The following is a 26,554-nucleotide window of genomic DNA, read 5'->3' on the forward strand; positions in this document are numbered from 1 at the left end:
GTTATCAAAGACTCACTCCACCCTGACCACAGCCTCTTCTTTTAGAAGCCATGAGAAAACCACCATTGCAGCTTGAGAGCACAAATCAAGCCTCTTAAGAGGTGTTATGTTCCACAGGCAGATCGATATCTCAATGCGGTCCACATGAAAGCAATTTTCTTTCCATGAGTGCAAATTGCACTTTTAATGCCTGATATTTCAGCCACTCATTTCTCTCACTACATGACAAAACTCTCGAAACTTTTCTCCAAAAGCACTGAATGATATTCTAACCATTTATGGCCTTTCTCCATTCATGTACACAAAGTCCAGTATGATTCCAAATGTCATCAAAAGATATATCTGTTTGTAGCTGAACAACTTATACAATGCGATCTTTCTTCTTTGTGTCAAATGAACTTAACAATTGAAACATCCAAAACTGGCTGTGTTTCTTGCCAACATACTGGTGTTTGGACATGTGGGATTACTTGCATGTCGCTTTCAATAAGTCAGTTGGTAGAGTAGAAGTTAAAACTGTCATCCTTAGGCTGTCGGCTCAACTCCAACTCACACAAACTTTATGTTTTAATGCAGAATCTGTCATTTTATATGAGCATAAAAAGAGGTTTTTCCCTGACCAGGCATCGAACCGGGGCCGCGGGGGTGAACACGCCGAATCCTAACCACTAGACAACCAGGGACAAAGCTACTGAGTTTACATGACAAGATCATTTTTCAAAGTCTGCACTCCTACTATTCTGACAATGTTTGGATGCATAGTGGACTTGGTATGCATGAGTGGAAAAAGGCCATAAAGCGAGTTATTTATCTTTCTCTTTGTTCTACAAAAAAATGAAGTTTGCAAGAGTCAGGGCTCTTTTTTACCATCTGGGAAAAGAGGGAACGCTGGTGTCACTAACACATGGAAAGAGCTGTTATAGTATTCCCCATTTGTCTCCTTAATGTTTCTGACATTTTAGCCACTCATTTCTCTCTCTACATGAAAACACTCTAGAAAACTTTCTCCAAAAAATACGGAATGTTATTCTAAGTACTCAGAAAATAGTCTTTTCCTCCCCCTTCTGACGCGTGAACTTATAGACGCCCTTGATTGCACGGTGTCTCTGTAATTGACAGGGGAGAGAGCGTATGCCACTCCCTCTCTCCCTAAGAGTACAGCCAATTATGCTCTTCTAGACTCCCGGCCACAAATGGCTGTGACACCATCAGTTTCAAAGTTAAACAAAACTCCTATAGTACTAATAAAAGCTTCACACTCACCTCAGCTGGGACATGGCAGACACTGAAGGAAACTCCTCACTTCACTCTCTTCATCTGACCAGTCATTAAGCTCCACTGGTTTCTTCACTGTTTGGAGTTTCAGCACTTCTAGCACTTGTAATATTAGAATAGAATCCCTTTATTTACTAAAGGTACACAGAAATGTACACCGGTACACAGAAACTTACTGTATGTAAGAGTGCAATAGTTCAAAGCTGTATTAGTGCAGATAAATACAACTACAGTGCCATTGCAGCTTTTAATGCTGTTTCAGTATCAGGGTCTTCAGGAAGGCTCCACCTGGCAACCCTGAAGTGCCTTGCTATGCTTAAAACTGCACACACACACACACACACACACACACACACACACACACACACACACACACACACAAACAAACACAAACACTTAACAAGGTGAGTTCTGCTTATTTGTTATTGGAGATTTGTTATGAAGGCTGATCGCCATTTAAAATTAGGTTTCACAAACTGTAATTGTTACACTGGTGAGTTTGAGGTAGAGATGCACTTTCATTAATACTGCTTACACTTTGTTTCTTTACAACACGCATGGACGTGTTGAAGCATCTCATAAGCATGGAACACTAATACTCAGAGGTTGAAAACAGAAGCTATCTGGCTCACACAATGTTTTAAATGTGCCAAGGGAAATTCCAAGTGTGGCCATCCTTGAGTGGAGTGGAAGATAAATATGTTTTTTTTGTATTTCAAAGCGGCTGTAAGAGTATAACAGGCAGTTTAGAACATGTCAGTCCCTCCATGTAATTTGAGAGAAAATATCCTATGAAGATTGGACCAAGATTCCTGCAGAGTATTTTCAGCACATAGTGGAAACTATGCCAGAAAGAATTGCTGCAGTTCTGGAGGCCAAAGAAGGTCCAACATGCTATTAAATGGGTGTACTTAAGCCCACTGTGTCTTATAATAGGATGTTGCTGGAATGTATGTGGATGTTGTTGGAATGGCCGTAGAGTTGCGGCAGCAGTACAGGTAGTCTGTGATCCTTTCCCCCATCCGAGTGAGTTTGCCCTATTGCACGGGGTCGAGTTATGATGTGAATGTTTAATTACACAGGATGGATTGTGGGCGACAGAACCGAACAGCCTTCAGGATTCAAGTAGAGAAAGGTGAAACTTCTCCAGCCTTTGAGTTAATCACAGGACTATTGCATAGCAATTAGAGATAACAGAACAGCTTTCGGGGGGGTTTGGGTGGGTTGCCTTATCCGCCCCTTTAACAGAGTAGTCACAATTCAAATTTCCCTTGTTCCATTGTTTACAAGGCATTATACATGTGGTTTATTTATAGTGCACGGAGTAATATGCAGCAAGTCTGGTCTGTCTGCTTTGGAAGAGAAACATTTGGCCAAAAGAGCAAGACACAGCCAGGAGGATGATTGCTAAGAGCACATCATAATATGCACCTTAAAGCTGTGCTCTACAGCTAGGTCCTGTTCCATGACTGCATATATAAATTTACTACTGACATTGCCATTTATATCTGGCCATTTACAGTGCACTCTTGCTCAGTGCAGCACTTGAAGCTGATTTTCCATTGTGTAGTTATTATGTTCAAGAGATGTTTGACCCGGTCAGGGTGACACACTTTAGTGAGGGCAGCAGTATCCTAGAGGACACTACAGACAGTGACGGAGACATCTCAGAGCGCGAGGTGAGAGGTTGAGTTTTTTGTTACTCTCTCTACGACATACTTTTCATGCCAGGTACTATTGTCCAGTTCAGCCAAATTTAATTTACTGCCTTGTATTATCATATATAAATTGCTGAACATCTTATCACTCAGTTTCAAACATCCCCTCAGCTGTTTTAAGCCATTTCGGTTATTCAGAAGTACTGCTAAATGGATGTGGTGGGAAAATGAGAGCACATCAAACACAGACAGCTTTATGCATTGAGTAGTAAAGAGTAAAATTTTATTGAGTTCTGTCCCCTGTATAACAGAGTAAGAGGACTGACGCGCAGTACGGTCCCCCTCCCCTTATACAGAGAACAGAAGAAAGAGAAAAAAAAGAAAAACGACTCCTACAGAGTATCAGCTAATTCATGTTTTGGTTAGCCTGAGCGCTGAAGGCTTCTTCTATCGCTATGGTTAGAACGGTATGTGAGCAGCTGGTGTACCTGACTCACATGCTTATCTGCAGACTGTTATGCTGTGACTATAGAAACATAAAGCAAAGTAAAATAAAGCAAAATAAATTTCCACAAAATGAAGTAAGGTACATTTCCACAACATTTCCCCCCTATATCACACATTATCACACATTTATTCAGCAAATAGCACTACGATGTCTTCATGTGGATCACCAGCTCCGCCCATCTTGCGGAGCAGAATGTCTTCAAAGAGCTGGGGTTGGTCATTGGCATGGCCGCTGAGCGCTGGCATGGTGAACACACTAGAAAGACGTCTGACACGCAATGACAAAAAAGGAGGTAAACACAGAAGAAGAAGAAAAAGAAGAAGAATGAGTAGCAGAATGGGCAACGCTACAGCCGCTACTGGAACTGTAGGCTGCGGAGTGAAGGCAGATCACATAAGATTCATATAATCAGTAATATTAGCGCTGAGATCTGGAATGTAAAAACAGCAGGAAGTGTTAATCATTTTGCACACTCCTCCTTCCTTCATGGTTAGGAGATTTAATACCATTCTATGTTGAAGCACTGCTGCCCTTATCACTTGTTGTTCTATCTTTAAGGCACCTATTGCTGCTAAGGTGTCATTAACTACTTGCAGTAACTGATAAGCTAAGCCATTGATCTTTTGCAGGGCTGCTACTGTGCCACCGCCCAGGAAAAGGGACCAACCAATGGTTTCACCCGGAGTGGTCCATGGGTCCCTCAGAATTCTACCACAATAGTCTGTGCTGGTTATGTCTCTCCTCACCCTGTGCTGCTTGGCATGGGGAAGTGTATACACCTGCGTCCTTGGGCGCACTACAGCTGGATAACAACAACCAGTCCAGTTCTGTGGCAATTCACCATAGGCCACCGAACCACCGACCCACATTACATTCCAATACCCCTGCAGGGTTGTCATGGAGCAATTCCACAGGGAACTGCTATTGGAGTCACTGCAAGTGCCATTGCTGTGCACCTGCACATAATCGATGCATCTGGACCAGACTTCCGGCACCTGCTGCTTCATCTGCTATACAAATATCTCACCCTTACTAGCTGCCACATGCAGCATCATTTTCGGTGGTGCGGGGTTAGTGGGACTGGGACAGTTTGAGGTCTGGTTAATAACCTGGCACATAGAGATTGTCATATTCACTTCTCCTACGTCTGCGTTTTTCAGAGGGATTACAGTCCTTGGAACACTGGTGTGCTGGCACACCAGGTACTCTTGCTCGATATGTTGGGCATGCACAATGGCTGACATACACGCTGTATTTTGTTGGCATTTAGCTGCTAATCATTCTGCTTCAGTGGCGTTGGGACCCTGAAATGGTAACAAGTCTTCTCATAAGTCATGGGATTCTTCATCCATATTAATATTCAGTCTATGTTCTGACTGTGTTAGCTGTGTCTGATTTTCTCTACCGTCTCTTGACGGTTCCGAGTGTCGAAAGGGTAGGCCTTGCCTTTAACACCCTACTCAACACAGTTCTGACCTAGTCTGTTTGGGTGCTGCTGCTTGGAGTTGGGGCTGGTGTCGGAGCCTTCTTACGGTGTGTGTGATGTACCCAGGTTCCTCGTCCTTCTATTTTGACAGCAGCGTGGGTTGTTAACAGGAGGTTCTAGTTGTCTCCACCTGGTGCCTTCAGTGGCGGTAGCCCCTGACTGAATTTCCCGTTATGTGGCCTGCGGGGTAGCAGCGGTTTCCTGTATTGCTTGCACAGCGGTTTTAATTGCAGCTGCCTTTGCTACTCTATCTGCAAAAGTATTCCCCTTGCTGATTTGGTCTTCTGTAGTCCTGTGAGCTGCACACTTAACAACTGCAATTGTCTTTGGCAGCGAAATGGCTTCTAGCAAGATGGTGATGTCTAATATATTTACCCGAGCTTGTCAGGAATTGCCTATGTTTCCATATGGCTCCAAAATCATTAACAGTTTTGTCTGCAGCTAGTTTGCATGCTTCCGTCAGTGCTACTAGTTCAGCAGCCTGCGCTGAATAGGAGGATGGTAATACTTCTGTTTTAAGTATTTCATGATCTGTTACTACCGCGTATGCTTCCCTATTGACCCCTGTGTCGTCCCTGCATGCTGACACATCCACATAGAGGCATAGGTCTGGGTTACTTATGGCTTCTTCAAAGAGATCAACCCGCGGTATATATACTTCAGCTAAGACTGCTGTGCAGTCTTGTGGATCTCCATCCTCCTCCGTAGGAAGGAGTGTAGCTGGGTTCAGTGTTATACAGCTTTTGACAGTTATATTAGGCATATCTAAGAGGGTGGTGTGGTATCTCAGCTACCACTGGGCTGATAAGTGTGACACTCTTTGGTCCTGCAGTATTCGGTGTAATGCGTGTGGGACTAAAACAGTAAGAGGGGAGTATGCCACTATGGTTTAGGTAGCGAAATTATGGCTTGTGGTCGGTTTTGAGACAGCTTGTGTGTATTTCCCCCTTTAATGATATGCCCCAAGAACGTCACTTCCTCCTTACAATTCTGTAATTTTGCTCTACTAGGTCAGTTACATGTATATTACATCTGAAATATTTCCATGAGCTTTTATGCAACATACTAAACAAAGGTTAGGAACAGGCTAAGTCAAATCAGGCTAACTCTCAGCAGGTCAAAAGTACTTCAGACTGCAATCTATGATCTAGTATTTTTTCCAATTTTATCATAATTGTAACACAGGGAGGCTTGGCAGGATACAAAAGAGGAGCAATGATGCATATAATGATGTTTATTTAGAGACATGGAAGACAACGTAGCACTAAGGCTATCGTGGGATCAAACACTGACAACGTTAACGTTTACACAAAGGACTTATATATGCAAACAATAACAACACAATGAAGGGCAGCCGTGAAACACAAGGGAGCATGGCCACACGGATGAACACACACACACAAGCAAACACACACGGGGAGACGTTTGGGGGGGGGGGGGGGCGTACCGTGACAAGAATATGTTCACACATGCTCGCTCGCTCGCTCTCTCTCTCTCTCTCTCTCCCCATCCTTTCAGCCTTTGGGTTTCAATAATACCCCCAGGGCAGACAGAGCCACTATTCAAGCAATGTAATATTCTGTAATATTCTACTCTGGCTCCTCCTACCTCTGCAATGACATCCTCAGCTTTTATTTCAGTGGGTGGCGTGTGATGTCATAATGCAGCCGCATCAATTAAGCGAATATGATGTAGTCAAAGAACAGATTTTTCAAATGAACAATTTCTGTGACCCATTTTTAGACTACAGATCACAGATAACGGGTACACTAAATTTATTATGGGTCAGTGCGGTAGTTACAATTGCAATCCAAGACGCAAGGAACATGTTCCTTCTGAGAAGCACGGGATATTTGGTAAATATGGGAAAAAGAAAAACGAAAAAACACGAGCCCAGAACCCTTCCAGAATAGAGGATGACTTCTTGGATGAACTGTGTGTGTGTGTGTGTCTGTCTGAGAGAGAGAGATCTACGTAGCAGTGTTCTAAGTATCTATACAACGCTAATAAGACATTTTCTGTTACTTTTTAAACAGATACTAGACCAAAGCGTTTAATGAAGAAGGACTTCACTACTCAGAGAACTCAATCAGCCATAGTAAGTAAAGTAGAACCAAGACAAATGATTTAAAGCCATACTGTGGCAATGGACAAAAGCCACAAAAAATGGAAAAACAGCTATGGTGAACAGTGATGCTAATTGAATGCTTGTACTTAAGTACACTGAAATGTCTCTGAATATAAATTACAAATGCATTTCAACAAATGTTCGAGAAATTAATTAAAAACACTAATGTAAATGTATTTAGAATATATTTAGGACACATACATTTAGCATATGCAATCTTTGTCAGTTACAGGAAAAAAAAATACTGTTGGTGGGTTTTTTGTTTGTTTGTTTTACATTCTCCTTACTATAGAATTAACAGTCGACTGTTCGGTGACTTTGCATGCTGAGTTGTAACACTGATTATTAGTATAATTGTGGCGAGAATCAAAATCAACACTAGCTAAAATGACTGAATGCATTGGAATTTATTATTCCAATAGCACAATTTGAATGGGTCTACGGTACCTTAGTGTGTCAGGTCCTGTTATTTCTGTTGAACATTTGATGTTTGGGGGCACATTTTTACATCATTAGGCCTGCAGGCTATGTGATTACGGCTATGCGATAAAAATTGTATTTGTTTCCTTTCCAGTCCAATACAAATTATAAATTACAAATGTATCAAAATGTAATTAAAGTCATATTTCAATTAAATGTATTTAAATACTGTTCAACAATATTTCTACTCATATCTACAGGTGGAACCTAAAGATATGAATATCAATGAGAGGGATAAGTGTATTGAGGACCTGGAAGCTGTGTTTGCTAAAGTGAGAAAGTCTGCAGTGGAGCAGAGCAATCCTAACACTTGTTTTCCATAAATTCTCACAATGCTATGAACTATGCATTTCAAGTAGATGTAATTAAATATTGCTTAACACTGTTTCTCTTCATAGTTGGAGGTGAAACTGAATTCTTTTATAAAGATGGAATATGGTTCCTGTGAATATGATATGGGCCAACTGATTGAGGAGATGGAATCCACAGTTGCTAGAGTGAGAAAGTCTGCAATGGAGCAGAGCAATCCTAACACTTGTTTTCCATAAATACTAACAATGCAATTAAATATGCATTTCAAGTAGATGTAATTAAATATTGCTCAACACTTTATTTGTGTCTGCAGGCGGCCAAACTGTTAGGATTAGAAGCCGTACTTGCTCGGGAGGATATGGCTGCATAACCTCTGATGACAGCAATAAAGAGCATTAAAAATACTCTGACATTTTTCAGTCTAATCCCTGCCTATGTTGTCTGCAACACAGTCAATTATACCATGGATAGTAATTATATCTTTTTTTTTTTTTTTGTCTCACAAACATTCTGAATGTAACATTTCCTACAGCTTTAAAAATACAATCACCATACTTGGCACCCACACTATTTTTTCCCTTCATGTCCACTTACATCTATGTGACTTAACAATCACAATTCATTTTTAGACAACCAATTTCCAACCTCTATATATATATATCGCTCGGAATTCAACAGACACCTGACTCAAGTATTTTTATTTTAATTTCCTCCATGTTGTTTATAATAGGCCTACAGTAAGAAATCCTTTTAAAGGTGATCACCATTTCTACCACTGTATACTGTTGAAGCATACAAGTTTTTATTCAGTGAGAGATATGTCATTTATGGGGATTAGGTACAGCATGTTTTGTTCAGGACATTCACGACGATATATGTTCTAAATGGGATTGTAAAATAACTAGCTAGCTAGCCATGTATTTAGACAGAACCTGAATTGTGTTACATGGGGATTTTTATCCTATGTTTTTAAGGCTGCATTATGTACAGCCTAGCATAAATAAATACGCAAGAATGCAGAGCACAAATAGTCCATAGTTTATTTTCCCTTCTATATAAGCCCGCAGGTTCATAGGTGACTAGCTTTTATAATGTCATGTGTAATTTGAGCATAATGGTGGAAACTTCAAAGAACAATATGGAAAAAAAAGGAGGGTTGTTTACATAATTGCCCTTGAAAAAGTTTATAAGAATTAAACTCTTGTGTACCCCTCAGACATTCTCCAGAGGGTCCCTCAAAAGCATGTTTATATTTAAGTTGCAATAAAGGACAGGACCAGCTATTCTCTTCAACTAATTCTGATATCAAGTGGAAACAAGTTGTCAGGTTCTGGTCCGCACCCAACCAGGAACGCACACACAGACACGTACACACATATCCGCACAAATCACCTACCACGACCACTGCTCGGTTCACAATCACACACTTATCAACCATCACGATCACCTGCTTCTAATTAACTCTCTCCCTATTTAAACCCCTCATGTACCATCCTCCAGTGTTTCCCATTTAGCATACTGTGGACTAAAGCTGAGCCTGTCTTCATGAGCTTCCCCACATCTGTGTTTTTAAAACTTTTTGGCAGTGCTTTGTGTGACTAATATCCTGCCTTTTTATCCCTCACCCATGTCTTGCTCAGGTGTCAATATGTCACATAACTAAATTAGTGTTCTATTATTTTCTTAGTTTGTACAAGAAGTACAAATATGTAGCTATCTAACATTTATAATGTGTATTGTTTCTTATTTTGTTAACATTAAAATGTAAAACCAAATGAAAACATTTAAATGTAAAAACAGGTTTGACACTGCTTTGGATCTAGTGAAAATACTAGAAGCTGTCAAAACCATGACCTGAGCAGTCTGCATTTTACACATAGAGAGAGAGACAGAGACGATGTACGACAACAACCAAAGGTATTCAGATCTTAAGGGAATCCTTTCACTTAGTCTTCAATTATGCACTCCATAGATGTCATGAGGGACAGCCTCACAAGAAAGGAGGCCTGGTGCATGGCATGCAGTGGTGCCTATCATGCGAACACAGAGAGAGACAGAGACAAGGTAGCAGACAACAACCAAACGTGTTCAACTGCTGTCAGGTCTTTCTCAGTAAACTTCAGAGAATGAAGTACAGGGCAAGCACTTGAACATGCACATGTTCTTCCCTGGATACAGACACTTTGCCTCAAAGACAGTTGCCTCACAGGTTTGTTCCAAAATGACTTCTGTGGTGGAAATTCAGCAAACAAGGAGTCAGATGTGGATAAGAAGATTTTATTGAGTTATTAGTTTCAAAAAATGAGCGTGCCTATTTGCTTCGCTCCCCTTTGGGTGATTTCCCTCCCCTTATATACTAGCCGTAGCGTTCGAGAGAACGAGGGAGGGTTTGCTTCTGCTGAGACCAGATAACTCCTTGGAAGGAGTGTATTTCTTCAAGGACGTTCTCTAGGGAACGTCCTGTTCTTCTAATCTTATGCTAAGCTTTCTCACGCTTTACAATGATAGAGAAAGAAACACAACAATATTTCCTTCACACTTCCCCCCTTTGATTCTTTGTCAATCATCAACATCATCTAGACTTTAATTTTCAATGAATAGTGCCTGGAGGTCATTAAATTCCTCAGAATCCTCATCCACCCCCTCTGGCAGTTCTTGCAACAGTTGATACTGTACACGAGTAAGATTAGTCACCCAGGTGACACAACAATTCATAATACATGGCAGGAAACACATAACCATCAATACGACAATGAGCACAGGAAAAAGCACCGTCATTGCCCAGTGTCCCCACGGGCCCAGGGCCGAGGTGAACCATGAGAACCATGAATTGTCTGCTGGGGACGGCTCCTGGATGTCCTGTTTCATATGTGTAATCAGGTCTGTTATATTATCATAATAATCTGGGATGTGAAAACAACATGATACATTTATCTTCTTACACACCCCACCTTCCTCGGCTAGGAGCAAATCTAAGGCCATTCTATTCTGCAGGACTACTTGGCGAATCTGGTGCAATTCTTGGTTTAGGAGTGTAAAAATCGTCTCAGTCCTATTGGCCAGAGTTAGGACTTGCCACGCTAAACCATTAATCTTATTCAAGGCTGCAGTGGTTGCCGTCACCAATGCCATTGCACAAGCGATATTGCCTTTGCATCTTTCCTCTGGCAGGAGTTGTCGTCCCGCGATCGGGGCGAGAGTAGTGAGTAGGATAGTGACAAACAGAGAATTCATCATGAGTCCTCAGGTCGTTCTGGCGCCTTCTTGCAATGAGTGTGGTGTATCCACGTTGCTCGTCCGTCGGTTTTGACGGCGGTGTTAGTCGTCAGCAGCACTTGGAATGGTCCTCTCCACCTGGGCTGGTTCCACCGCTTCCTTCTGAAGTCCTTTATCAGCACCCAATCACCTGGTTGGTGGGTGTGGAGTGGAGTATCCGTCACCTCGGGAAGAACTGCCTTCACCTGCTTAGACACATGGGAGAGAGATTTGTGCAGAGACACACAATACTGCAAAAGTGATTCATTGATCAGGTTAGTATCCCAGTCGGGCGGTCCTAGCCCCGTGTTGGGAGGCCGTCCAAACACTCTCAAAAGTTGATAAGCCTGTTCGTGCCTGCGGTCTGGTTCGGCATTGCCACAGGACGAGGGGAAGGCATTTTACCCAATTCATGCCTGTTTCCTGCGTTAATTTAGCTAGACCTCCTTTAATGGTGCCGTTTGTCCGTTCTACTGCCCCTGCACTAGCAGGGTGATAGCTGCAGTGTTTTCTCATATCTACCCCTAGGTATTTAGTCAGAGCTTTTAGTCCTTCGTGTACGAAGGGTGTCCCATTGTCACTGGACACTCGTTGTGGTAACCCCCACCGGGGAATAATTTCTCTCAGTAGCGCTTTTGCTACTGCATCAGTATCTTGTTTTCCCATTGGGAAGGCCTCCACCCACTTACTAAACATGCACACACACACAAGCATGTACCTCTTTCCTTCAGCTGGTGTTAGTTCTACAAAATCTATTTGCCAATGTTGAAATGGCTCACTAGGCGGCGGGTGTCCGGCGGGTGCGTGTTTGGTATGATTGTCCCCGTGTGGTGTGTTTTGTGCACATACCAAGCATCGGGAACAAAATTTACTGGTGTGTGTGTTTATTCCTGGTGCATACCAATATTTTGTTATACTTTCCACTATCCCCCCTTTGCTCATGTGACTCCTCCCATGAGCAATCTCAATTAGTCCTTTCATGTAAGCCGTGGGGAGACAGGGTTTGTTTATCTCTGGGTGTACCCATATCCCGCCTATTTGTTTGCACCCCCCTTTTTTCCATTTCACATAATCTTGTGGAGTAGCTTGTTTTTGGATATCTTTGGTTGTTATCCTGGTTCCATTATCTATTTGTGCCATTTGTGTATGGACTGGTTGTGTGGCTGTGAGTTGAGCTACTTTGTCTGCATAAGCGTTTCCTCTCGACACAGGGTCCCCTGCTTTTGTGTGTGCTGCACATTTTATGATGGCCACTTTCTTTGGTAGTTGGATTGCTTCCAACAGTTCTGCTACTAGGCAATGGTTCTTTATCTTTGCTCCTGAGCTCGTAAGGAAGTTACGATGTCTCCAAATAGCCCCAAAGTCATGTGCCACTCCCCACGCGTACCGGGAATCGGTCCAGACGTTCACGGTCTTATCTTGTGCTAGTTTACACGCCTGTATGAGTGCAGCAAGTTCAGCTGCCTGCGCTGAGTAATTAGATGGGAGTGGTTCTGCTTTCACCACTTCTGTGTGTGACACAACAGCATATGCTGCTCGATTAGTGCCTTGAGAGTCACGTTTAGCTGAACCGTCCACAAACAATTCCAGGTCCGCATTAAGTATTGGTTCCTCCTTTAAATCTATTCTGGGAGATGTTGCAATTTCTAACACCTGTTGGCAGTCATGGGGCTCTCCTTCCTCCTCTGTAGGCAATAGAGTGGAGGGGTTTAGAGTTGTGCATCGTTTCACAGTAACATTTGGCATGTCTAATAAGGCAGTGTGGTACCTAAGCCATCGCTGAGTGGACAAATGTGCCACTTTTTGATCTTGCAGTATTCTTGACACTGCATGAGGCACATGTAGGGTAAGCTTGGCGTAGCCTACTATGTCTCTGGAAGCCACTAGTGCCTTCTCGGCGGCTGCCACAGCTCTTACACATAAAGGTAGGCCTGCTGCGACTGTATCTAATTTTCCTGAGAAGTAGGCCACCGGCCTTTGTTTGTCCCCATGTTTTTGTGTCAATACACTTGTCATATATTGCCCTTTAACATCCACTGTCTGTTCAAATGGTTTGTTTGGGTCGGGAATGCCTAACGCTGGCATGACTTGTAACAGCTGTTTCAGTGTTGTGAAGGCCGCCTCAGCTTCCGGTGTCCATTCCGGCTGTGAGGAATTTGACCCTTTGGTCGGTATTATATCTCTGAGTGGTCCCTCATGTTCTGCATAGGATGGTATGAATGTCCTACAATAGGAACACATTCCTAAAAAGGACAACAGTTGTTTTTTCGTCATGGGCTTTGGTATAGTCAAAATGGCATTCACTCGGTCTTTAGTCAGCATGCGCGTTTGTTCAGTGATGTCATGTCCTAAAAAATGCACTTGCTGCTTACAAAACTGTAATTTGGATTTGGATGCCTTGTGGCCTTCCCCTGCTAAATGATGTAGCAGTGCCACCGTGGCTTGTTTACACGCTTCTCGTGTTCTCCCACAAATCAAAAGATCATCAACATATTGCAGCAAGGCTATTCCCTTAGGGAGTTCTAAAGCCTCTAGGCTTCGGTGTAAGGCGGCATTGTAAATGGTTGGTGATTCACAATACCCTTGACACAATCTCGTGAATGTGTATGGCTTTCCTTCAAAAGTGAAAGCAAACCAAAATTGGCTATCCTTGTGCACAGGTACGCTAAAGAAAGCGTTGGCCAAATCAACTACACTGAACCACTTACTGTCTGGTGGGATCTGAGAGAGAATGGTGTGCGGGTTTGGAACTTCTGGGGCTCTAGGGTGTACTGCCGTGTTGACAGCCTGCAAATCCTGCACAAATCTCCATTCATCTCTCCCTGGCTTTTTAACTGGGAAAATTGGAGTACGTACTGGTGAGTCTGGGCATGGTACGATAACTCCTGCTTGTTTTAATGATTGGAACACAGGCCTGATACCCTCCACTGCCTCTGGTTTTAGAGGGTATTGGTGCTGGTGTGGTCTGTAATCAGATTTTGGGGTGATGTGGACAGGCTCACATCCTTTTATTAAGCCCACATCATTTTTTCCCTGTGCCCATAATCCTGCAGGAACTGTTTTCAATTCCTCCTCCTCTTCCTCTGAGAGGGTAACAGAGGCTGCCATAATTACTATATTAGGACTTACAAGCTCAACCCCCCTTTTACAATTTAGCCTATACGGGGTTGGCATTTTCCACACATCTATGCTTGGGCTGTACATGACTTTACACTGGGGTCCTTTTATCCAATCAGTTGTGCTCAACATGCGTTTTGTCCACAACCCTACTCTCTGCCAGTCTGGGTCAACATGTGCGCTAGTCAGCTCACCAGGTAGCGTGTTAGTAACTTCAGTCATAAAATGTGTTAGTACTTCCCCAGCAGTGCACTGCAATTCATACACGTACAAAGGGACTCCTGCCTCTAGCTGGACTCCCTGTGTAGGTGTTTCCCACATAACAAATAACCCCTCTGGGTTGCTGCTAATTGTGCACCCGAGTTTACACATTAAATCTCTAGCTAACAAATTAATTGGACAGGTTTCTGACACCAAAAAGCTGTGTTTGAATTGGCTGCTTCCTAAACTACATTGGAGAGGCTCGGACATCCTTTCATCAATGGGATGACCCCCTACTCCAATTACTGTTATCCCATATCCTGTTCTCATTTTACATTCTATTAAACCTTCTTTTAACACTGAGTGGGTGGCACCACTGTCAACCAAAAACCTAACATTTTTTCCCTCTACTTTCACAGTTACCTCGGGGAGGCCTCTTGGCCCTTTACTAATCTGCTGTAATAGTTGGTAATTTAAATTTGTTACTTCCCTTTTGCCGTCTTCACTCAGTGGTCCGCTGCTGTCCTGCCTCTCCACCGCCCGTCATTCGTGGATAGTGGGATCCAGGTCTGTGCCCCCGTCATATGAGTTATCCTCCTCCGGACAGTTTCTGGCAAAATGTCCAAGCTTTCCACAGTTGTAGCATTCCTGCTCTTTCATCCACTCGTTTTTCCCTCCTTTTCCTCTTCCTCTGCTTCTTCCGCATCATCAACAACCGTCTCAGTTCAGCCTGTGTTGGTCTGCAGGACTGCACGAATGCCATCAGTTCTTGTCCGAAGCGTCGTCCGCCGATGTCACCTGGCTTGCTCAGGCCGTCGGCCGCTTTCATGATGTCGTCTGTAGTCCAGTGACGGTGGACCATAATCACTCCCTCAGGTCCTGACACTTCCACCATCGGGAACTGTGGGGCATAGCCTCTGTCAGGCCCTGCGGATGGCTTTATAGTGGCGTGACTTCGAGTGTGATGAGCCACTGGTGAGGTTATTGTCTCCAGTTGCCGTCTTGGTTCGTCATATGGAGACGGCTTTGATGTTAGCGATGAAGTCCCTGGTTCGGGATAAGGAGGTGGGTTTCCTGATGCTTGTGGTTGTTGAATCAGCTGGGGGCTCTCGGCGGGGCGGCATCGAGGTCAGGATCAGCTAAGGAAACACACTGAGACACTTCATTATTACATTTCTTTTGCCCTTCCTGTTTCTTCTGCCTTTTCTCAGCTTCTTCTAACCACATTTTTGCCTTTTCTAGCATATCCTCACTGTTTTTGTCAAATATTTCCGTGCTTTCTTATCAGCTTCTCTAGGTTTGACCTCGACTCTCTTAATTAATTTTAACAGGTATGCAACACTCAGCGTCCCTGAGGTATTAAACCCATAATGTTTAATCCAAAACGGGACATGTTTGTTTACATGTTCCCCATAATCTTTACTCATTTGAAAGAATAGGCTACTGGAGAGCTTGTCCTTACCGAACTCATACTCCTTACTATTGCCCGCACCCATTTTTTTTTTTTTTTTTTTTACTTTTGGATTCAGGTAACAAACGAACAAAGGAAACTTACCTACTCTCTACAATTTTCCTATTTTTTATCTTATTATCCACACCATCTACCCCCGATATGGATTAGTTCCACTCCAGCAAATCGTGCTAGTATACTGAGTCCACTCCTTTCCCTGCGGGGTGTTCTGTCGGCCCGGGCCTATTTCTTACACTAGTACGTCTACTCAGTGTGCCTATTCTCTAAGGCTGGCGGAGTCCCAGACTCCGGAGTCCTCTAGACCCTATTTTTAAGCCCTAGTATCTCATATACTATGCTACTTTACAGACCCACCCCAGGGTAGACTCAGGCGGATCACTATGTCACTTTCTTCTAGGATTAAATTACTGAACTTCACCACTTACTTTCTGTTCGTTAGATCAGGCGGAGCACACCACCGGAGTCAAGCGGGACATCACTCCCTGGTTAGGTACTTTCCCGTATTCTTGTGGGTTTCCCTCTTCCTCCAGCTCAGTTTTCTCTCTGAGGAGCGTCCTCGAAGTTTAGTCACCGCCGCTCCGCATGGTGCCTCTCGCTGATCCTGCCGACTACGCCAAATTCTGTGGTGGAAATTCAGCAAACAAGGAGTCAGATGTGGATAAGAAGATTTTATTGAGTTATTAGTTTCAAAAAATGAGCGTGCCTATTTGCTTCGCTCCCCTTTGGGTGATTTCCCTCCCCTTATATACTAGCCGTAGCGTTCGAGAGAACGAGGGAGGGTTTGCTTCTGCTGAGACCAGATAACTCCTTGGAAGGAGTGTATTTCTTCAAGGACGTTCTCTAGGGAACGTCCTGTTCTTCTAATCTTATGCTAAGCTTTCTCACGCTTTACAATGATAGAGAAAGAAACACAACAATATTTCCTTCACACTTCCCTTGTCCCTTATTCCCTTATGCAACAGGAATTGAAAAGAAAGGTGTGAGCAAGTATACCCTCCACTGACAAGCTCCTGTTGTTTAAGTTTGAATGGATTCTGTGACTTGAACAAGTCTGCTCCTTCTCTCATCCAATATAGAAATTGCTCACCGAACTACAATGAGTGAACAAGGTCTAATGAACTTGCTGTGAGAATGATCTCAGTAATTAACTCAAAAAGGATAGGCTCAGAAGTGATTTTTTTTTTTTAAGTAGGAAGGATTTTGATATTTCAAGCTTGCCAGCAGAACTAGCTAGCCTAACCTGGGATGACAGCCAATGCACAGCATCACAGCTGGGGGAAATGGATGTGAAATGTCAGTTTAATCGGCAAGGCTCAAGGCAACAGGGTCCTGTCCCTTGACTTAGGTTGATCTAGAGGTATTTCAAGAAACTTCTCAAGCGCACTTTAGTGGCAAAGAACAATATTTTCACTTGAACAGGGACCACAGATTAAAAGTCTGATGCTCTACTGACTGAGCTATTCAGGAGAGAAGCAATATCAGAAACATTACAAGTGCAATGTACATGTATGCAAAGAAAATTCATGTGTATCGCATTAAGATGTCAATCTGCCTATGGAACATAACACCTCTTACGAGGCTCGATTTTTGCTCTCAAGCTGCGATGGTTTTGTCATGTTGTCTAAGAGAAGAGGCTTTGGTCGGTGGAGTGAGTCTTTGATAACTAAGATTGTAACTAAGATTGAAACTGCTCACCGCACTACATCGAGTACACAAGGTGTAATGAACTTGCTATGAGAATGATCTCAGTAAGTAACTCAAAAAGGATAGGCTCATCATGATGCATTAGCTAACAATCGGCACTCATACACAAGTGTGAATGTTCAACATTCATTCAAGCATCTCGAGGTCACAGTCTGTAGTGTGTACAAAAGGAATCTAAAGGAAAGGTTTGAGCAAGTGCTATAGAGCAAGAGATATAACTTTAGACTCCATTTGTAACATTAGAAAAAAGATGTACATACAGTCCATTTGTTTAAAATGTTCTTTGATGTGAAGGTCATATTATTTTGCCCCCACTTACGCAGAACTTGATTGTTGGAAGAATACAACAGGGGAACTTTCAGTTGTACTTCACATGACTGACACTGTGTAGACTTTAACTAATGTCCAGTTGTGTAGCTTTAGAGTTGTGTACAATTGGAGCAATTGACCTAAGCAACATGTATTGCATACACAGTTTGCCTTAACAAACCTATCACTTCATCATGGTCAGAATATGTGTTATAGATACATGTAATGCTTCAGCATTGCTACTAGTTCTAATACACTCAAACTAGTGCACCAGAGTGGGTGATGGTAATGGTACTGTTAGAAGCAAACCTATATGACTGGGGTTGGGCTTCCACACACTGTCCCTTTCTCCCAATTCACAGAGCGGAAACGACTCGTTTTCAGCCTGTTTTTTTTTTTTTTTTTACACAACCAATTTCCAACCTCTATAGATATCGCTTGGAATTCAACAGGCACCTGTTGCTACTGCACCTTTAAGACGGATGTAAGATAAATGAGCTCCTTTATGATTGGCTGCCCTGTATTGTGCTTCATTCAAAAGGTACTCAGAGCTGAAATGCCTGAGAAAGGCAATTTAAGTGGGTGTGCTAAACCTCTATAGGCTGAATAGGCAGAGATAGGTCAATAAAGTGTTCTTGTGACATTAGAAATACAAATTTCAAAAGGGGCATTTTTGGCAGCTTAACTGACATAGTTAAGAATTTTAACATTTAAAATATATATATATTAAAAGGAGAATGTTACTTATTTCACTCTGACTGTAAAACAGTGCATATTTTGTTAAATGGGATTTCCATCCCATGTTTTTTAAGGCTGCCTTATGTATAAATAAATATGCAAGAATGCAGAGCATGAATAGGTCAGTCTTCCATTCTGTATCACATACCTACCCTTGATAACACCGTGGTAACTGGAAAAAAAACAACCCTTTTTACTCAGTTGTCACTACTTCCAATAGACTTCACGCTAATCTCATAGAAGTCCACCCCTTTCCGTGTCCTCCGGAAACTGCACTTCCGTTGTGTTGTGACAGGATTTGTTCCTGAAGTTGTATGCGTTTTCTAAATTTGCACCGCATTTCTAAAGTGTGTTACCACTTTGATGAATATGCTTTGTGTATTTGCAGCACGATGGGTTTTCCAGGACACCGTAATTTATGCATGTTTAATTCCATCTTTTATTCACGTACTAAGCCCAACTCTATAGGCTAATATTTATAAAACCGAGATAACCATAGAAACGTCTTCATCTGTGCTTGATACTTTCACGGAAATACGGAACTGCTGCTTGTCAAGCTTGTTTCATCAGGTTTTATATCATCGTCATGACGTGTTTGAATTGATCCCAGGCATATGCAGTCCTCATCAAAATCCATGCATGTCCTAGGCTGTGAGTAAGGTATGTTCTCTCTCTGGTCACAGTTGGCAAATAAATTATGCATATAGATTGTGGGGAAAACACTTTAGCACGTGTTCTCCAAAGAAGTGTCTTAATATGAGCTATCTAGCTAGTTCCAATGTCAACTGTACTCATAACACTGGGTTTCTCTCTGTGCTCAGGTGTCTTATTCGCATGCCAGTAACATGTTAGCGATATTGCAGTAGTGTGAATTTTTATGTTGCCCGTGATGAAAGGTGACAGGAAATAAAAATCCAAACATTTTTTTTGTTCAGGTCTTTTTAACGGTCATAACTGACACATATTTATCTAACAAAAAAATCAGGTTCCTCTAAATGTGTGGAAGAACTGTTGTGTATATTTTTGTTTCCAGTGGCCTGAGTACCTAAAATATGTCATCATTTTAGGAAGCAGGAAAGCAGGGCTGCTTACAAACATGACATTAGTATATTATTTTTGGGATATTTTCATTTATGATTTTCCCCTTTTTGTTGTTTGTTTGCTTTTTTACTTTCATTTTTTGTAGGGACTGTGATATATATTTTGTTATTTGAATGCATAATATAGCTTTGGGGCTCCCACAGACACTTGTGTATATAAACATATTAGGGGAGATTTTTTCATTGATTTGTATATGTTTGTGAAGGAATGCACATAGTTCTCATGTTTGACCCACTTTAAAGATATTTTTTGACTTGTATCAGAAAGGAATACAAGCATTTATTCATATCAACATTTTCCTTGCAGAGTCATTTCAAAGATGATGCAACAGAATAGTTTTGCTTATCTATTCTGTACTTTGTTTATTGACAGGTAATTCCACCCTCAACTTTTTAGGGTGCCTCCCCATAATTGCTCAGCTCTTCTGTGTAATAAAAGCAGGATTGGTTTGTATATCACATTGGTGTAGGTCATTTTCACCTGTTATATAAAGAACATTCTAATGGCTTTGGGGGAGACAAACCAAATTAGTCCTTTATAATTGTAATTATATATTACTTTGCTTCATTAGAAGTTTGTGATTATTCCTGTTATTCATCAACTTAGGTACCGTGATTTACTGGGGTAGGTCAAATTAAAAGATAATTGCCTGCTTATATTAGGTAAAGAAAGTTTTTTATGTCATAGTTTTCACTTACTATGATTGGGACAATACATCTTTTACATGAGGATGGATTTTATCAAAGCTTATAGGGATCTGTATGCCATGCATAGGACGCTTATGCTTTATTTAGTTCACTAAATACAAGCAGTTCATTTTTGTTTTAAATGTTGATGTTCCACCTGCTCCATCAGACCCTCTGCTTTGACACTATGTCCACCTGGTGTACATCAGTAAGCACAGCCTATAACAAGGTATGTCTTAGCCACTTGTAATCTTCTAAGCATTAACTTTCACAACATTTTTATGACAATGTTAGTCTTTATAGTTTCCATAATTAGGTGCTTAACTGAAATCAGCTCCAGTGTTTCATGTTGATGTCTTTCATTTTTCATACATAGTCATGTATATATTTGTGACATGCTACATTTGTTACTGTTTTCACTTGAACAAGGAAAATCATACTCAAAACAGATATATAAGTGGACAGTCAGGGTGAAATAAGTAACATTCTCCTTTTAATGTTATATTTTAAAAAAATATTAAAGGTCTTAAGTATGTCAGTGTTTTCGTTAGTCTTTTGGCCAATGTTTTTTTTAAAAAGAGATAAGGAGATACCAGAACAAAATAGAAAAGCAAATAATAGAGGAAGATGGCATGGGATGGAGGGATGGAGGGATGATAAAAGACAGGGGTAGTAACGGATAATTTATTCTATTCTCTCAGCTATTCTCTTTAACTAATTCTGAAGTCTGCATCTTTATTTTCTATTTGAATGTTAACTTTACGACTAGCTGATTGGGGATTTAGGAACGACACTAGCGTTGATTTTGATTCTAGCCACAGTTCTAGTAATAAGCAGTGTTACAACTCTGCATGCAAAGTCACTGAACAGTTGACTGTTAATTCTGTAGTAAGCATAATGCAAAAAATACAACAACATATTTTGTTGTGATTGAAAAAATTACGTCCTAAATACATGCGTTGTAAATACATTGACATTAGTATTTTTAATTAATTTCTAACATTCAGAGACATTCAGAGGTGTTTCTATTAAGCCCAGAGTCAGCTAGGTCTCCACTCTCTAATTACTCAATGAACCTCAATGGTTTCCCAATCACATCTTCTCTAACAGTTAAAGATCTTGGAGTTATGGATCCCAGTCTCTCGTTCGAAGCTCACGTAAATAAATAATGTTTCTAGGACCCCCTTTCTCCACCTTAGAAACATTTCAAAGATTAGGAGCATGCTCTCCACACATAATACAGAAAAGGTAGTCCATGCATTTATTGCTTCAATATTGGACTACTGTAATCCCTTACTATCTAGCTGTGCTATTAAGTGCCTAAAGTGCCTAGCGAGTTCAAAATGCAGCAGCCATAGTTTTTAATAGAGCTAGAAAATTTGATCACATCAATCATATCTTAGCTACTTTACTTTGGCTCCCAGTAAAATTTCGTATTGATTATAAACTACTTTTAATAATTCCAAATGTGCATTAGACTTTACAGTAACCTAAGACAACCCTTTTGCATGAAGGGAACTGGTAACTATGCTCACCCTCCATAATGTGCAAAAGATATTTAAAGTGTAGGACAGTCGAAGCATTATGCGTGCGTGTGCGTGATGTTATTAACATGACAGTAAAAGCTTATCATTTTTAAACGGGGGCTGATCGACTTTCCACTTATGCAAGACTTATGTCAAGAGTACATGTCAAAAATTAGAGACGAAATGAGGTGTTAAATGCCGCAATTAGGCATACAGCAGTCAAAGGCAATTTGGAAACACACTTAGAAAACAAAGATCATGATCTTTGATCATGATCAAACTTTCAAAAAGCCTACGAAGTAGTTGTGCTATTTGCATAGCCTAATTAATATCATTAGATCAAGTTCTATATTACCTATATTGTTATATTACAATTTTGCTTTTGCTTTTTTGCTTCACAATTGTTACACATAATTGCTGCACCTGATACAAGGATAGGAATTTAAATTTATTCATACTGGATATAAGAATCATTAATGGCTGCTGAGTGAAGCACTTTCATTGAAAATTCATCCACCAATTTTTTTTTTTTTTTTTTGGAACCAGAAACAGGGCGCATCAACCAGGAATACATTCCAGCTCTGTTTTAGAACACTGGCTGTGATTCATTACATTTTGGCAATTGTGAAAACAAACTGGATGATACTTCTAAAAGTAATTGTGTTTGCAGTTTATTTGCACAGTTACATCAACAACACTGGTAGCATAGTCAACAGGCTTGATGGTTTTCCAGTGCACGACACCGTGATACCAGGGCTGGCCCAAGCCTGTGTGGGGCCCTATGCAGAAATCTGAGCTGCCACTGACATAACATCGGTAAAAAACAAATAGAAATAAATACATGGTCTTTGGCACCCTCTTGGCGGCCTTAGCAGGCTCTCATTTTGCTTATATGGTGGGACAATTGTTCTGCTGTTATCCTACCTATTGAGCAGTCCTACCTAGATTTAATGCACTTATGTACATCACCCTTAGTCCAGGTTTCTGGTGTTTATTTTAGATGCATTTTTTGTTGTATATATTATAATTAGGCTACTGTGGACAATTGTATACCGTATAGCTACAGCACCTGTACTTCACACACATGTAGTAATCGGATCTAGAAAGTTGCCAACCCTATTAAAATATTAGGTTTATAGTATAATATTTGAATTAAACAGACAAAGCATTAATCACAATCATTTGCATGATGATTAAATCTTGAACCAAAAATGTATCAGAGAGCTGTAGTGTTTTTTACAGACACACACCCAATAAAACTTTGCTTGACCATTTCTTGCCCTCTATATCATTCTCTGCAGTTTACTGAGAAAGACCTGACACTGGGTAATGCCATTGTCTATTCGAAGGCCAAAACAACAACAATCTTGGTTATCAAAGACTCACTCCACCCTGACCACAGCCTCTTCTTTTAGAAGCCATGAGAAAACCACCATCGCAGCTTGAGAGCACAAATCTAACCTCTTAAGAGGTGTTATGTTCCACAGGCAGATCGATATCTCAATGCGGTCCACATGAAAGCAATTTTCTTTCCATGAGTGCAAATTGCACTTTTAATGCCTGATATTTCAGCCACTCATTTCTCTCACTACATGACAAAACTCTCGAAACTTTTCTCCAAAAGCACTGAATGTTATTCTAACCATTTATGGCCTTTCTCCATTCATGTACACAAAGTCCAGTATGATTCCAAATGTCATCAAAAGATATATCTGTTTGTAGCTGAACAACTTATACAATGCGATCTTTCTTCTTTGTGTCAAATGAACTTAACAATTGAAACATCCAAAACTGGCTGTGTTTCTTGCCAACATACTGGTGTTTGGACATGTGGGATTACTTGCATGTCGCTTTCAATAACTCAGTTGGTAGAGTAGAAGTTAAAACTGTCATCCTTAGGCTGTCGGCTCAACTCCAACTCACACAAACTTTATGTTTTAATGCAGAATCTGTCGTTTTATATGAGCATAAAAAGAGGTTTTTCCCTGATCGGGAATCGAACCCGGGCCGCGGCGGTGAAAGCGCCGAATCCTAACCACTAGACAACCAGGGACAAAGCTGCTGAGTTTACATGACAAGACCATTTTTCAAAGTCTGCACTCCTACTATTCTGACAATGTTTGGATGCATACTGGACTTGGTATGCATGAGTGGAAAAAGGCCATAAAGCGAGTTATTTATCTTTCTCTTTGTTCTACAAAAAAATGAAGTTTGCAAGAGTCAGGGCTCTTTTTTACCATCTGGGAAAAGAGGGAACGCTGGTGTCACTAACACATGGAAAGAGCTGTTATAGTATTCCCCATTTGTCTCCTTAAAGCTTCTGACATTTTAGCCACTCATTTCTCTCTCTACATGAAAACACTCTAGAAAATGTTCTCCAACAAATACGGAATGTTATTCTAAGTACTCAGAAAATAGTCTTTTCCTCCCCCTTCTGACGCGTGAACTTATAGACGCCCTTGATTGCACGGTGTCTCTGTAATTGACAGGGGAGAGAGCGTATGCCACTCCCTCTCTCCCTAAGAGTACAGCCAATTATGCTCTTCTAGACTCTCGGCCACAAATGGCTGTGACACCATCAGTTTCAAAGTTAAACACAACTCCTATAGTACTAATAAAAGCTTCACACTCACCTCAGCTGGGACATGGCAGACACTGAAGGAAACTCCTCACTTCACTCTCTTCATCTGACCAGTCATTAAGCTCCACTGGTTTCTTCACTGTTTGGAGTTTCAGCACTTCTAACACTTGTAATATTAGAATAGAATCCCTTTATTTACTAAAGGTACACAGAAATGTACACCGGTACACAGAAACTTACTGTATGTAAGAGTGCAATAGTTCAAAGCTGTATTAGTGCAGATAAATACAACTACAGTGCCATTGCAGCTTTTAATGCTGTTTCAGTATCAGGGTCTTCAGGAAGGCTCCACCTGGCAACCCTGAAGGGCCTTGCTATGCTTAAAACTACACACACACACACACACACACACACACACACACACACAAACACTTAACAAGGTGAGTTCTGCTTATTTGTTATTGGAGATTTGTTAAGAAGGCTGATCGCCATTTAAAATTAGATTTCACAAACTGTAATTGTTACACTGGTGAGTTTGAGGTAGAGATGCACTTTCATTAATACTGCTTACACTGTGTTTCTTTACAACACGCATGGACGTGTTGAAGCATCTCATATGCATGGAACACTAATACTCAGAGCATTGGAAGGTTGAAAACAGAAGCTATCTGGCTCACACAATGTTTTAAATGTGCCAAGGGAAATTCCAAGTGTGGCCATCCTTGAGTGGAGTGGAAGATAAATATGTTTTTTTTTGTATTTCAAAGCGGATGTGGATGTTGTTGGAATGGCCGCAGAGTTGCGTCAGCAGTACAGGTAGTCTGTAATCCTTTCCCCCATCCGAGTGAGTTTGCCCTATTGCACGGGGTCGAGTTATGATGTGAATGTTTAATTACACAGGATGGATTGTGGGCGACAGAACCGAACAGCCTTCAGGATTCAAGTAGAGAAAGGTGAAACTTCTCCAGCCTTTGAGTTAATCACAGGACTATTGCATAGCAATTAGAGATAACAGAACAGCTTTCGGGGGGGTTTGGGTGGGTTGCCTTATCCGCCCCTTTAACAGAGTAGTCACAATTCAAATTTCCCTTGTTCCATTGTTTACAAGGCATTATACATGTGGTTTGTTTATAGTGCACGGAGTAATATGCAGCAAGTCTGGTCTGTCTGCTTTGGAAGAGAAACATTTGGCCAAAAGAGCAAGACACAGCCAGGAGGATGATTGGTAAGAGCACATCATAATATGCACCTTAAAGCTGTGCTCTACAGATAGGACCTGTTCCATGACTGCATATATAAATTTACTACTGACATTGCCATTTATATCTGGCCATTTACAGTGCACTCTTGCTCAGTGCAGCACTTGAAGCTGATTTTCCATTATGTTCAAGAGATGTTTGACCCGCTCAGGGTGACACACTTTAGTGAGGGCAGCAGTATCCTAGAGGACACTACAGACAGTGACGGAGACATTTCAGAGCGCGAGGTGAGAGGTTGAGTTTTTTGTTACTCTCTCTACGACATACTTTTCATGCCAGCTACTGTTGTGCAGTTCAGCCAAATTTAATTTCCTGCCTTGTATTATGATATATAAATTGCTGAACATCTTATCACTCAGTTTCAAATATCCCCTCAGCTGTTTTAAGCCATTTCGGTTATTCAGAAGTACTGCTAAATGGATGTGGTGGGAAAATGAGAGCACATCAAACACAGACAGCTTTATGCATTGTTTAGTAAAGAGTAAAATTTTATTGAGTTCTGTCCCCTGTATAACAGAGTAAAAGGACTGACGCGCAGTACGGTCCCCCTCCCCTTATACAGAGAACAGAAGAAAGAGAAAAAAAAGAAAAACAACTCCTACAGAGTATCGGCTAATTCATGTTTTGGTTAGCCTGAGCGCTGAAGGCTTCTTCTATGTCTATGGTTAGAACGGTATGTGAGCAGCTGGTGTACCTGACTCACATGCTTATCTGCAGACTGTTATGCTGTGACTATAGAAACATAAAGCAAAGTAAAAT

At 41.3% G+C, this 26,554-nt stretch overlaps 1 non-coding gene across 1 annotated transcript; it reads right to left on the reverse strand.

The window, feature by feature from the left end:
* Positions 1 to 23,936: 23,936 nt before the first annotated feature.
* Positions 23,937 to 24,008, reverse strand: trnae-uuc (transfer RNA glutamic acid (anticodon UUC)). The gene has a single exon. It is a non-coding gene; the product is annotated as a tRNA-Glu (tRNA).
* Positions 24,009 to 26,554: the final 2,546 nt, after the last annotated feature.

Source organism: Electrophorus electricus, unplaced genomic scaffold (genome assembly GCF_041902795.1).
Source record: "Electrophorus electricus isolate QZ-2024a unplaced genomic scaffold, ASM4190279v1 Scaffold83, whole genome shotgun sequence".
NCBI lineage: Eukaryota > Metazoa > Chordata > Actinopteri > Gymnotiformes > Gymnotidae > Electrophorus > Electrophorus electricus.